This window comes from Saccostrea cucullata, unplaced genomic scaffold (assembly GCF_032062105.1).
Source record: "Saccostrea cucullata isolate Sc308-1 unplaced genomic scaffold, CSIRO_AGI_Scuc_v1 ctg390, whole genome shotgun sequence".
In the NCBI taxonomy this organism is placed as follows: Eukaryota; Metazoa; Mollusca; class Bivalvia; order Ostreida; family Ostreidae; genus Saccostrea; species Saccostrea cuccullata.
In genome coordinates this window covers 130013-145210 of record NW_026928583.1, presented here as the reverse complement: position 1 = coordinate 145210, position 15198 = coordinate 130013, and the positions used below count along the sequence as shown (strand labels likewise).

At 33.3% G+C, this 15198-nt stretch overlaps 1 protein-coding gene across 1 annotated transcript in view; it reads left to right on the top strand.

Annotated features, from left to right (window-relative positions):
• The first annotated feature begins 5903 nt into the window (after positions 1-5903).
• The window catches only part of LOC134278047 (carbonic anhydrase 7-like), a 32109-nt gene continuing 22814 nt past the window's right edge, over positions 5904-15198 (top strand). The window contains exon 1 of the mRNA XM_062760366.1: positions 5904-6096. The gene's annotated coding sequence lies outside the window, so the exon portion shown is untranslated. The remainder of the gene's footprint in view (positions 6097-15198) is intronic.

Sequence of the window (15198 nt, the reverse complement as noted above, 5' to 3'; positions counted from 1 at the left end):
GAACTGGGCTGTACTGAATGAATATGAGTATAGGAGAAATTGCTTGATTGAATGTGAGTATAGCCTATAGAAGAAATTACATGTGTTAAAGAAACTAAGAGTGTGATGCTGACACCGTTCTATTGAATTGGTCAGACATTAACAAATACTCATGCTAAAACGAGAATCTGCTTTGGACGGATAAGAATCAGTGTAACGTGTGTCAATCTGAATCCAATGGTAGCTTCACCCCACCCCACCCCGTCCATTTGCCGTTCATACAAAGTTGTCCTCTCAGCTTTCTGTTATAGATAATTGTACTTACTGAGTTGTTTCCTTTGTGTTCAGAAATTGATAATTTATTGAGAAATACATTTTTCGTTCATCATTACATCATATCAACATATTGACCATCAGTGTAATTTTCTACACGAAAAGAAATTTTATTTTTTTTATTAACGTAGCTCATGAATTGTGTATTATAGCTGTTTAGAAAAACCTGATTTTCAAAAGAAAACTAATTTAATAAATGATAAAAGCATTACGCTGTGTGTGACCATGCCAGGCTGTGTATTGATCTATCGGTCACTTCTACAAAAAACTCCCTCCGCCTATAGAATGGAGGCAATAACGTAACACGTGTGTGTGTGTTTAGAACTGATTGTTATAACCGGCAAAGGGTTCAGCTCAGTGCATTGTTTATGCCAAGCTCTTGAAAATGTTGTATAGAAAAAGTCTGGAATAAAAGAAATCCTTGTTAAAAAATTAAACTGGTTGAATTGTTTAGTTTTACGTCTTGATAAATCCTGCTGGGTAAGCTATGGGTTCCATATGCTGCAAGGAAATGACATAATAATTACATGCTATGGTGTAGTTTGTGTACGTGCTTTAAGAAGAGGAGAGGGTTTAATTTCTCATATACTTCTGTTTTGTATGATAATGTATATAAAATGATCTGTACTTAAAATTGCTTGAAAAACATCATGGGATGGGGGTGGGGGGTTATTTTGGGGCATTGCCTATAATAATAGAAACACCTTGGTATCGGTACATATTATACTTTATGTTTGTGACTCCTCAGTACTACCGTCCGATGACCTTTTTGTGTGTTTGTTTGATCGTTACCCCACTGGAAAGTTTTGTACCCCAACTGACAGTCCTTTCTAACAGCCTGAATTTAATTATATGCGCTCTAATGTTTGCATTACTACGGAGGTCAAAAGAACACAACTTCCCTTGTATGGTGAGAACCTCTGTGTAAAACTCACCTCTAATGTTATAAAAATATTGCTTTTTTATTTTAAAAAAATCTTGTATTACATTTTATGCTTCGAAGTTCAATACACTGTTCAAATAAAAAATGTAACTGCAAGACACATACATGTACACTTAAAAAGCTAAATTTAATGACGGATCTTAACTAATTTTCTAAAAAATTACACTGAAAGAAAAACCTAGTGAATTTAACTAGTGTGTTTCGTAAAGCGTTGGTCGTGTTGGTCGTGGTTAAGATAGTGAGTTGTGGAGCGGGGGTCGTATAGATACTTATACCCCATTCATACGACGGAAATTTACTTATGTGTGCAAAATTACATACAAGTAAATCTACACACGTAAGTAAAAGTTAATTTGCTATGCGTTCAGACGAGACTTATGTGCTGTAAGTAAATCCTCATATTTTCATATAAACTAAGGAGATGGACAGATTCACATTTGTGATTTTTAGAGAAAAGGGGTATTTCCTTATTGTTTGGGTATAAGACTGATTTCTTGGTACAACTTAATTAATGATTTTAAGGAAAAATAATGGTATAAGAATACAAACACGAAGAAGGAAAACTTACTAAAATTATCAATATGAGCTGCAAGATTGAAATGGCAAAATTTTGTTGCAAATTTGTAGTCACCTTTTTCAATGATAGAAAAATAGAACATTTAACATTTATAAACTACAGTTGTTCATATTTGCGATGGAAGAACTTTTTATAAGCTTTAATTGAAGCAAAATGACATGATTGTCGTCCTGTGCATTATTGATTTCTTATATAATGCTATATATTCGACTGTACAGAAACATTTCTTCTGAAATATTTTAAAACTTTTAATTTGGTTTTATCATAAGGGTTTAAATTATATACAAATTAATCATAATAACACATTTTAATAGCAAAATAATTTTCTCAAAAACACAGCTCATATATTGCTTTATTGTTGGAAAATGTTTTGGCTTCCGTCCCAAAGATTGGAGAAGAGCCATTGGGTGTAAAGAAAACGGAACTTGCCATCTACTAGTTGACGCTTTCGGCAGAAATATGACCATTTAAAAATTTGTTTGCTGTTGGGAAATCTACAGTACATCAAGTGTGTGAGGCCATTATAAAACATCTGCTTGAATATTATATAATAATAATTTTTTTTCATTATAATGAAAAGGATGAAAAAAATCTAACAATGATCGATCTCAAAAATCTTTGAACAATACAAATATGTTCAAAGGAAATTAACATGAGCCCCTGGACATTCATGATGAGATCAGGTGCCAAGGAGGTTACTTACGAATGCTTATTTTTACTAGTTAATTGAAATTCCTGAAACATTAACTTTTAAATGAGTAGCTTGCCTGAATTAAATACAGAGAAAGATAGAAGAAAGTCATCAAGAGCTACACGATAATGGGGCACGAGCGATTAATGGAATGCATGTTCCTATCATTGCTCCGGAACATTCCCAAGAAGAGAACTGGAATAGTAATGACACAACTCATTGATCCTACAGGGCACTTGTTTGCGACCACAGCTATATCTTTAGAGACATAAACATGGATTTGCCAGTAAAGGGTGCAAGATGCCCTCGTTTTTGCAAATTCGAAAATTTATCTCAGAGGGGATAATGGCTCCTTGCTTAATAGTTTTGCTTTCTAGCCACCAAGTCACCCACGTGGCGCAGTGGTTAAAGCGTCTGCTATAGTGTCGCGAAGTAAGGAGTTGATCCTTACGTCGTGGGTTCGAATCCCATTGTTGGACGTGGAGACCGGTCCTTCGGATGAGACCGTATATAAACCGAGGTCCCGTGTCGCAGTAAGTGCTGGCATGAAAAAGACCTCTCCCTGCTCAATGGCCCTGAGTGCCGAGTATAGGACAAAATTTGCAGCTCTCCACCGGCAAGTGATGAGTGAAAAATTCTCGAGAGGGACGTTAAACAATATACAATCAATCTAGCCACCATGTTTACAGACTGGTATTTTACACGCCAATGCATACACAATCGAAACAACACTTGAAATGGAAATTTATAAAATAAACAAAACAAAATACATACATAAATAAATTTGCGTGTTCATACGACACAATTTACACACATGAACTAATAATTTGCTACAAAGTGTATGCAAAAGTTAATTTGCACCTAGTCCTGACCAGGTGTAAATTTACTCAACTGTGCAGAATTTGCATATGAGTATATCAGTTCATACGACAAAAATTGCACATGTGAGTAAATTTGCTCATGTGTAAAATATACTGAGGTATGCAAATCATGTCGTATGAATGGGGTATTAGATACCTAGTGAAAGTTACTCATCAATTCTAAATTTACTAATCTTATCTAGTAAATATACCAATATCTGGTAAAACTACTATTAAGGTAGTAATTGTATGGACAGTGAATCTACTAGTTTTCTTCGTGACATTAACTTGTTATTTTTTTTTATAGTGTACTAGTACACATGTAAGGAGATGGGTGAACATGACGAGAGATACGCCCATAGCGCAACAAACATGAAGGTGAAAAATTAAATCTCAACTATACTGAAAGGAAAAAGAAACGCAGGGTAGCATAATGTTTGAAAACACTTTGACCACATGACCGAAAATTACGAAAATTGGTCAGAAGAGAAATTTAGTTACTGTGCACCAAAATCAGTATTCAGATTTACTCAACCGTAAAATTTATGACGTCACGTAGGGAAAACGCTAAAAAGCCTAAAACACGTGCAATTTTATAACGACGAGTTTGTCAGCAAATCTTGTTGCATTATTTGATGCATATGAGGTATGCACATCGTTTTTCAATATAAAGAGACATTATGAATTTCTTGCAATCTTGGCACAGTTTATGGAAGTTCAATGGGGTCTTTTTTTCGAATTGCCTAATTAATGAAAAAGGCAACAACGGTTTATTAAGCAGTTTCTTGCAAATTTTCCCCCATAAAATTTGTAACCCGTTGTCAAAGAGGGTCTGCAATGGTCTTCAATCAACCGTGACAATGACGTTAACGCGAAATAGAGCCATGTTACGAGCTGGTTATTCGTCCTGCCATCTCTTAAATCGCCACCTTACTACCACAAAAACAGCCATTTATACAGTAGACGATTATAATCATTACATTCATACGAAATTTGAAAGAAAACAATTCCGCAATTTAATTTTTTGAGCCAGTCAACTTACTGTTTTATTCCTCTCACTGGTGCATGCGCGCGCCGTTTTACTTATGTTTTTACATTGTTACCCATGCCAAATATAGCCAGGGTCTGAAAAATAAACACTCTAATGAAATTCCAAGCAAAGGAGAAATAAGGCTCTGACAGATGCACGGGAGAGACATTGAAGATAATGAGAGTTTTCGATTTTCACGTTTTGGGGGTATCGTCATTTGAGCTTCAGTAACTCATGAATTATTAGACAAAATCAAATGGGAATTTGGTTATATCTTTTTGAAAGATGATTTTAAAAGTTAGATATAAAAACTAAAACATATTTAAAGAAAAACATATCTAATTCACCTCAGAAGTTTACCCTGCGTTTCTTTTTCCTTTCAGTATATATCAAAATTTTCCTTAATATTTCATCTAACAATATTTACATTTCCAATGTCTTTGTCCGAGATAAAATTACCAATTGTAAATGTAATTGATTTCCTCATGAATGTTTTGGCACGGTTCCAAAAAAAACCACGTGCAGGGCGGGACAACACCTAAAGAGAAGCAGGCTTGGAGCCCGTGGATTGGCGGAATCAAAGCATGTAAATATAAGGAATAACTGTCAGATTTTTCGAATTCATGAAGATGATCAATGGATTGGCTTGTGTGATAATTTTATGCATAAACGCCTTCGGCGTTTATGCAAATTATCACACAAGCCAATCCATTGATCACTTCATGAATTCGAAAAATAAGACAGTTATTCCTTAACTAAAGTATACTTTATGTAAAATCTCTACAACTTGCACAAATCTCATGAAGATTGAAGTTATTTGCCTATGAAATATTATACACACACGAAAGAGGAAAAAACGAGTCATTTTTCACACAAAAACACTATTTTTCGATATGAGTGGGTCTTCTCTCCATTTTTTTGAAAGTTTATCCTCAAAGTTTTCATACAAACATACATATTTTGGTTTCCAAAATTATGGAGCAAAGACCCACTATACCTTTAAAATATAATTTTATGACATAACTTTCGTATATTTTCAAGAAATACTTGAAGTCCCTTAAGTCAATCGTCATATCACACATATGATTTAAATGCCACTCCTCATCAGGACTTGTGTTGCGTAGTGGTTAGCGTGCTAGTCTCAGTAGAGAATGCAACTCAGGATTTTTATTACCAGGGTTCGAACCCAATGGATACCATATTATTTTTTTCTTTTATAAAAGAATAAATTTAACGAAAAATTTTCCTCAAAACTTTTTGTTTATCATGATTTCATAAAAATCAATGATGAGAACTTTACTCTAAATACTTAATTCACAATTTGAATATAATTTTTATATATCTGAAGCTAGTGGGCTTTCTGCACGCTAAGTTCATCCATCTCCTTTTAAGAACTAGTAATGCAGACGTACGGAAGAAGTCCTTAAAGAAATAAGGAAGGTCAATTGAAATGCCCTTTATAATGACATTAAATTAAACCCATACAGTTTAACAATGATAAGTTTGAAGCAGATACACGGTCCAATTCCGGATTGATTTCCTGAGTCTGCGGCCTTCTATCTGGGCGGCGCTAACACTGAGTCGATAAGGCTCCCGTTATATAAGATGCTCAAGTCAGTGTGAGTACGCGGCTTCTTAAGCGAAAATTCCAACCAGCAGACGAAACAACCCGAAAATCAAAATGTGAGTATATTTGTTGATCTGCCGAAGGTTTATAAGTATCTAATTTTAATTTAGGAAGTATGATAGGCGTATAAATTTATACAGAGCTATACAGATTTAGCCGAGCGATACAGCCCTCTTCCAAGATCAGCCCAAGGAGTCTGCGACATTTCTTTGATAATCCTGGTGTGATAGTTTCTTTTAATATAAGTCATTTATATGATCGATTTTTTTCTCTTGCATTCATGAATGAAGTAAACTTTACCAGAAAATAGCTGGAGGAAGCTGCATGATATTGGAGATGATATATAGAATAGGATAAATTTTTAGTTTCGATAAGAGATTTTTACAGCAGTAGATTTTTTTTTTCAATTTCACAGGGAGGTGTATTAGGGATTTTTTAAGAGGGAGAGGCTGGCTTGAATCAAATTCCGATAAGAAAACCAATATGATGAAGTGTATATTCGTCTGTTGAAAGAGCATTTTTCTGCTACATCGCGGGTTGTGTCAACGAAAAAGAATGTCACTATGAATTACTTTTTGAATTTTATGGCAAATCATTTTTTAAACACTACTTAGGGTCACCAGATCTAAATTTTTCAAGCACTTTTAGCTTAGAGGTTTCTTAGGAATTGGAGTGTAATTCAAAGTATATCAAAAAGTCTTTGTTAAAAATCACTCTGATTCTTCACACAAATATTCTGAAGATGATATTAAAGGGATGCTGGAGTTCCTCTTGGGAACCAGGCCCCGGGATCCAAAACATCTTAAGCTTAAGTAAAAATAAAATATCTTGTATTTAAATGTTGTAGAAGTCATACACCCCTAAATCAAAACATTTCTTCACATTGTTTTCCGAAAGTCTTTTATCTGCAAATTTAGATATAAATTCAATAATCAATGAGCATATTACATGCAATTGAAAATTTGACTTAAGTCTAAGTCTGTTTCATGATCCTTGGGGTAAGGCTTTCTAAAAAACTCTAAATTCCGATGGGCACTAATTGTGCTCTTTTACTATCCCACCTGTTTTTATATTCTTATTCAGCAGAATGTGTTCAAAAACTTCTACACGCTTGCTGTGGCCTTTAATTCGACATTCAGATATCAACGTTTTAAGCGATGAATTTATTTTTTGAGAAATTCACGAGGACATGTGAACTGCGACGCTTCACGCCTGCATATTTCATGAAGCGCGTTAAAGCTTAGCACTTCCATATAGATATGCAGGTGTGAAGCGTTGTAGTTCACGTACCTCATGAATTCTCAAAAATTAAATTCATGCCTCATATTCATATCATTTTTCTGAAGACATGCCACATATATTTGTCATTCAACGATCATTTTTGAAAAAAAAAAAAAACTTGAAAAAAATTTCCTCATTCATGTAGAAATAGGAATATTCCACTGTCACCTACTTTTGGTGTTTATATCTCCCAACCTTTTCGCTACCCAAGAGATTGCTCTGAAAACGATCAATTTTAAGAGATGCATGCTACTCACTGATAAGTTGATTTTACAGGGCATGCTACTCACTGATAAGTTGATTTTACAGGGATTTCAAAACCTCGTTTAAAGTCGGCATTTCTAAAATTCTATGATGATTATTATAGCCTTGTTAGCAACTATGACCTATCACTGGGTCGTAATTGGATGACTTGTTTTATACCAATTTTTAGGCTTTTGGTATATACTGAACTGAACTGAATTTATTGATCTCTTCACAATTTTATAGCTAGATATAAATGTAAACAACAATGATGACAAATAAAAACACATATATATAGCATATACTGAATATGACTATGGAATGTCCCATCTATTTGTTCAATACTATGACTGACGGCGGGTGTGACTGGTTTATAGGGACTGCTTACTTGATCCCATCTCTTGAATTTCCAGAATCCGTGTTAATGCCTTCTTCATAGATTTGTAATGTTAGTAGATTTTTTGCTTATAGATTAAGGCTTGTGAAAATGTAATAGTTCTTTGAAAATCTTCTCCTGTGCTCAAATATTAAGGTGATAAACTAAATGCTTAGTTATGAAGAGCACGGGTGCCTCTTCCAAAATTGGGAATCTCATAGTCCCTTAGTCAGGGGCTTTGGTGTTAGGGCGTGGCTTCATTGATTATAAAGTGAAAATGTATAATTCTTTGAAAGTCTTCTTTTCTCCTCCTTAATATCATTAAAATAAACATCTAGTAAGTGCTTGGTTATGATGAAGCAAGGGTGCTTCATTCAAATTTATAAATTTCATGGCCCCAGGGTCAGAGGTTCTGGTGTAAGGGTGTGATTCTATTCCTCTGATGAGAAAAAACTGCCTTTTACGACATTGTGAAATGTTTGGCCCCAGTGTCAGGGGTCCTCTAGCGCGACATGCAAAAGCAAGGAAAAAAATCAAAAAACGATTCAAAATGAAAAATATAAGTCAGGTAATAACAACAGTATAAGAATATCTGGTGTGCATGCTGTCCTGTACAAAAATTTGAATTTTTCAATTAAAATTTATATATGACAATAATAGTCATAAACAAATTTTAATTGAAAAATTCAAATTTTTGTAGAGGACGATGCATCAAATAATGTCTTTTTCTGCAAAAAAAAAAAACAAAAAAAAAAACTGTGTATGCTATTTAGAAACAATGTGCATAATCGTGCACTAAGTTAAAATCGTACCAGCCAAAAAGTGAAAGAATATAGCAAAATACGAATGAATTATTCAGTTGACTTATTAAAAAATACTACCCCCTCCTTTCTTTCGGATTTGCCTAGACAAGCAAATAATGTGACAAATAGCTATTGACAAATATTTATCGATGGGTCTGGTACTATGCTTTGCGAAATTTGTTTTTTTTTTTTAATTTAATTTTAAAAGTCTGAGACTTAAGAATAATCTTTTTTACTTCATTGTATTCTGTATTTTAGGATTAAGTTGCAAATTGGCAAAAAAGAATGCATTCATTGTTCATCTAAGTTGTCAAATCAAAGAAAGAGTTTTGAGATAAAGATTCCCTGCCTTTGACATGATGTAAATCATTACATCCACCAGGGGGCAGTATTTTTCTCCCGTAGAGGCACTGTGCGCCCTCAGTCACTCAATGGTATTGCACCTATTTACATAACACATTGCACTGATTACAATAATAAAAAAAAACTGAAACTGTTTCCCTTCATGAGAGAATGAACCTATAATTGTTAGAGAAGCTGTGTTCTGTACTCCCTGCACTGTTTTAACGCACTGTGTTGTTGCAGTTTTTGTCAATTTAGTTTTTTTAAAGAAATAATTTTGGCGTCAATGTTGAAGTGCTAAATGCCCTCTCGTTTCGTTTTATATTGCTTCTTGGGGGAATATTGGTAAGGTAGAATCCATAGTAGAGACAAAACTATGTCTGTGACTGAAAACCCCATCGAACCAAACTAATAAACACATCGGGAAAAAATAGAATTTTATCTGAACCAAGACAATGTACATAACATTCTGCAGAACAGCGTTATAAATTTACAACACTTTAAGGATTTCCATCCCTAATAGACCAAATTCTCTACCCTTAATTGTCCATTAAGTACATAATACTCTGATTTTAAATTAAAGCATTTTATAGTAGAAATAATACGAATATCATAAAATACTGTTGTGGAAAGATGCATTTAAACATTAAAAATAGAATGACAATTAAAAAGATTTTTTTTACCAGATAAAATTCTTAAAATTGATTTTTTATTAATGAAAAATAAAGGGATATAACTCTTACCAAAACTCAAGTGCATAAATAAGGACACATTCTACATTTACATGCTAATAGTAATAAATCGGAAGTAAGTCTAAACAAGCAAATTCAAAGAATTGTGGTCCCCCGCTTTCGGTGTCTTTGTGTGTGAGATATCATTTCTTTAAATGACATATTATGTCAGATATGACACGCTATCAAATGTCATTTAAAAATTATCACTGGAGTTAATTAAAAAAAAAAAAGGTCAGTCGTCAAGGTCAAGGGGTCAAAGCATCCTTGGAAATATTTTGTCACAAATGAAGCTTTTTCAAATATAAAAGCCTTATCTCTTATAATATAACTTGGAACAGTTGTACGTTTATAAACCGCGAAGCGGTTTATAAAACAAAGCAAAGATTAAACTTTTCTTTTGTTATATCGGATAACATGAGTTGAAATAAGCTTCATTCCTTATAATTTAATTTCAATGTACAGACAATGAGACAATATTTCCATTTTTTCCTTCGGAAAAAGACTTCAAATATAGCATATTTTAAAAGTTAACGTCAAGCGGATTAATACGTTTTTGACGTAACTCATTGTGACGTAGGCAAGTTATGTTATACAAAATGGATAAAACCGTTTAACCAATCAAATGACGAGTTACAACTAAAATTAAATTATTTTGTCACAAGTAATGCACATGTCAAATATAAAAGCCTTATCTATTCTCAGTATAAGGAACAAGATGTGTTTGTGAAACACTGATGACCCGTATGGCAACAAAGCAAAAATTGAACTTTTCTTAAATGCAAATTAAATACATTATAACCCAAAGTAGCGTCTTCTCATAAACCACCTGTTCAAAAGTTACTGAAAGGGATAAGTTCTTACTCCAAGGTCAAAGTTGTTGGTTTATTAAGAAAGTTCTTCTCACATGTATTACATACTAGTAAGTTAAGTATCAAAACTCTAGCCCCAACAGTACAAAAGTTATGACCAAGGTTAAAGTTTTTAAAGAGTAGGTAAAACTCCAAGGTCAAGGTCAAAGTTCTTGATATCTAATGAAAGGTTCTGTCACAAGGATTAAGGTATGAAGTATGAAAGCCTTTGATGACGTCACAATAGGATTCGACGTTAAAAGCTTTACGTTTACAGTATCAAACCACAAACAAGCAAAACGTATTTCCATCAGTATGCATCATAAAATAAAACAAACATTATATATTTTGTCTGTAAAAATATTTATTTATATGTTATAAAAAATAAAGGATTAATCAATAACTAATCAATACTAAATTAAATTAAGAGTTAACATAAAGTTAAAATATGAAAGGTCAAAATTGATTCAAATAACATGACTCTGTTTCATTGAAAAAAGTGTGACAATTTAGGTAAATTATGACAATGTTTACATGAACATTTATTGTCAATCAATTAAAAATTGAAAATGCGGATAAAACATGTTTTTTTTAGTGAAGTATTGATTACATTGTGATTCCGAGACGTACGAAAATAATGACGTCGCACTAACGTTATATAACGTCTTAATGAAATTATATACCTTTGTTACAAATTAGTAAAACTTTGAAGTTTTTTTGCGAGAAAATGAGCGAGAACACATATTAATTTTTTTTGATAGATCGATTCTAAATTTATCTCACATTCATTGTGTTGAGTTATATAAAATTCGTCTGCGTCGTTTTCATATTATGAGCATGATTTTGAAATGCGTTTACTGGTGAGAAAGGGGCATTTACTATATATTTCATTGTTATAGCGTCACCAGTTCTCATCAACATTAGTGCCTTTGAAATACGATAACAATATAACCACGCATACGAATCTCACAAAAATTTCAGAAAGTAAAATTTGAAACGGGAGGATTCAGTTGACAAATTTTCAGACTATGTTTTCAGGCAGACAGTAAACCCGCGATCTACCTTAAATATGTCAAGTATGAAAGCCCTAACCCTTATCGTTCAAAAGTTATGGCCAAGGTTAAAGTTTTTTCATAAGTACGGAAATCTCAAAGGTCAAGGTCAAGAGTTCAAAGCTGTTTGTATCAATTGAAAGTTCTTGCCACAAAAAATACATATGTGGAATATGAAAGTCCTATAATCTACTGTTCAAAAGTTATGGCCAAGGTCATAGTTTTTAAAAAGTAAGTAAAACTCCAAGGTCAAAGTCAAAGGGTCGATGTTCTTGATATCCAATGAAAGGTCTTGTCACAAGGATTATAGATGTGAAGTATGACAGTCCTAGCTCTTACTCTTCAAAAGTTATGGTCAAGGTTTGTTTTAAAAAGTAGATCAAACTCCAAGGTCAAGGTCAAAGGGTCAAAGTTCTTAGTATCCAATGAAAGGTCTTCTCACACGGATTATATGTATGAAGTATGAAAGCCCTAGCCCTAACTGTTCAAAGATTAAGGCCAAGCTTAACGTTTTTTCATAAGTACGAAAATCTCCTAGGTCAAGGTCAAAAGTTCAAACGTTGGTATCCAATGAAAGGCATTGCTACAAACAATATATATATAAATATGAAAGTCCTAGTCCTTACTGATCAAAAGTTATGGCTAAAGTAAGTTAAGAATTTCAGTGTAAAAGTAGGTCAAACTCCAAGGTCAAGGTCAAAAGGTCAGATTTGGTGGTACCCAAAGAAAGGTCTTGTCACATGGAATACACATGTGAAATATGAAAGCCATAGCTCCTCTCAATCAAAAGTTATTGGCAAGGTTAAAGTTTTTGTGACGGACAGACTGACGGACAGAAGAATGAGATTTAATGTCCCCTCGCTTTCGCGAAAGCGGGTGACATATATACTGAGTATTCAGCACCTTCATATCTGTTATTATGTATTCAATTTTATTGAATATGTTGCTACTAGGGATTGAATACCTTAACAAAATGATCATGAATATGCGTGTCAATAACACAATTGACAGCGTTTTTTGCAGTTTACAGGCAGGACAGATTAGCAGTGTTCATTTGTCATTACATGTATATATCATGAAAAATAACGTCATTCGATATTTGTTCTAATTTTAATAATCAATTATCATTGAAAGGGTCCTTTCATATATTTTTTTTCATTCCGTATTGAAACATTTGGGTGTAAAAAAAATGTCGAGGGGAAAAAAAAACATTATGGTAGAAAAATCTATACAAACAGATCAAAGTACAGGTAATTTATCAACCAAAAAATAAACTTGTATATCGTATATATTGTGATAATTAACGAAGTGATTAAGGCGAGGAATGAAGCATCTTTACGTAGGATGTTCTCTTATATCAGGTCCTGTTTATTACAACGGTAAATGGCATTCAATTTGTAAGTACAAATGTAGATACAGGAAATGAAATTTTGAGGCTACTTGTAATGAAGGATTGACAAACCTAATTCGTGTTTTGATCCCCTTTTTGACATTGTGGTCGCCAAGATCGTGTTCAAAAGGTGCTCACTGCCAGGAGGTCATGTGTCAACAAGACCCCACAATGACCCAGGGCATCGAGATAGAGGCAGCGCACAAAAGAATATTAAGCTAAGACACATGTCAATGAAAATTAAACAAATATGCATATCATCTATCCTTAACTTTTTTACAGAAATTAATGTTTTTATCCATTGAACCCCTCTTTCGTCAACTCAGTCTCTGTCTGGAGACTATAACGTATTATCTTATTAAGTAGGTATCATATTGGAAATCTATATTGGTGAATAAAAATCTATTAGATTTCCTTATTTGGCTATGAGATACAGGGTGTTACGTAACAGTTTTATTCTAATTTAGAGTGGAAAACCACAGGCACCTGACGTTACTTATTTTTCTTTTAATAAAAAAAAATATATACACATACCTAATAGGTATGTGTATATTTTTTTTTATTAAAAGAAAAATAAGTAACGTCAGGTGCCTGTGTGGAAAACGTACGTTTTTAATAATAAGCTTTCTGCACCAGTCAATTAATTAAGCTGAAAAGTGCATATTTATGTTGAGCAAGCTAGGGTGCTTCTTCCAATATGTGCTAAACATTGTTAAAAAATTGTGGCTTCAAGGTCAGAGGTGCTAGGGTGGGCTCTATTAAATGTATTATTTAAAAAAACAACTCTGGAAATCTCTGCTTCTGGGTTCTTAACAAAAAAAGTAACTGCACATATAGACCTTTATGATTTTTCCGAAATGATGAATTTTATTGTCCCTGGTTAGGTGATTCTGGTGTAAGAGCGGGGTTATATAGATAAATGCTTACATTCATTGAATATTTTTTTTTCTCTGTCCCTGGGTATTTCGAAAGAAAAAAATTACATGGAATATGATAAGTAAGGATATCTTATCAAAAACTATAAAATACATAGTGCCTGGGCCAGAGGCTTTGATGTTATGGCGTTTTTTTTGTTTTTTTTTGTAAAAATATACCGTAAAATGCTGTACTTATTTAGCTCAAATGCTTTTACTCAATGAATGGTAACGTCAGCATTTCGTATGTTCTTCATGGCCGATTCAATGAACTTATCAGGAAATTCTATCTATCATGAGAAGGAACAAACAGCGGATGTGACCGGTCAGCAGGAGATGCCAACTCCGCCGTGGCACCTGATCCCACCTCTGATGTGTAAGAGGTTCGTCCTCTGCTCCTGACTTGTATTATGAGCTTGAATACTGTTTGTTACCTATATATATTTCATATTTGTAAATTCTGACGAGGATGTGCAGTGTTCATATGATTATAGCAGTATTTACTTTAATTTTTAAGTTTAGAAGTGTACACAAAGGTAGTTTAATGAACACTCAGTTTAGAAGTGCACTCAAAGGTAGTTTAATGAACACTCAGTAAATTAAAATTCTGGTAACCTGATATAAATTTTGGAATAAAATACTGGTAACTTAATATCTGGGGTCAAAAAACGATAAATGATGAACAGAACTCACTTGACCTAAGGAACGGCAGTACGTTCAAGGTTAAATTGTTAATCATGTTTATCGCACATAAAAGAAATCATTTGCATTTTTGCAGGGTATCTGAACTTTGAGTAATTGGTTATTATAATGTTTTTTTTATGATGCACCAACTGAGAAATTCTAATTCAATGTATAAACAAGTTAAATTGATGCAAAGCATCAAATCGGCTGCAAACAAAATTAAGCATTTAAAAAAATTCTTTCACAATCAAGGAAAGCACGTCAAGATATTCAAAGGTGAAATAGTTGTTCAAATCATTTTTATTTCAGTCATGCAGTCTTCAAAGCACAATAAATATTTTTAAAGAATTAAATAAATAGACATTACCACATTAGCTAATAAACAGATTTATCGATGTAAAAAAAAATATGTTCATTGATGAATTATAAGAATTTATTGTCATCAAAACAAAGATGTAGGCTTCTGAAGATGAACCACGTGCTGATACCCT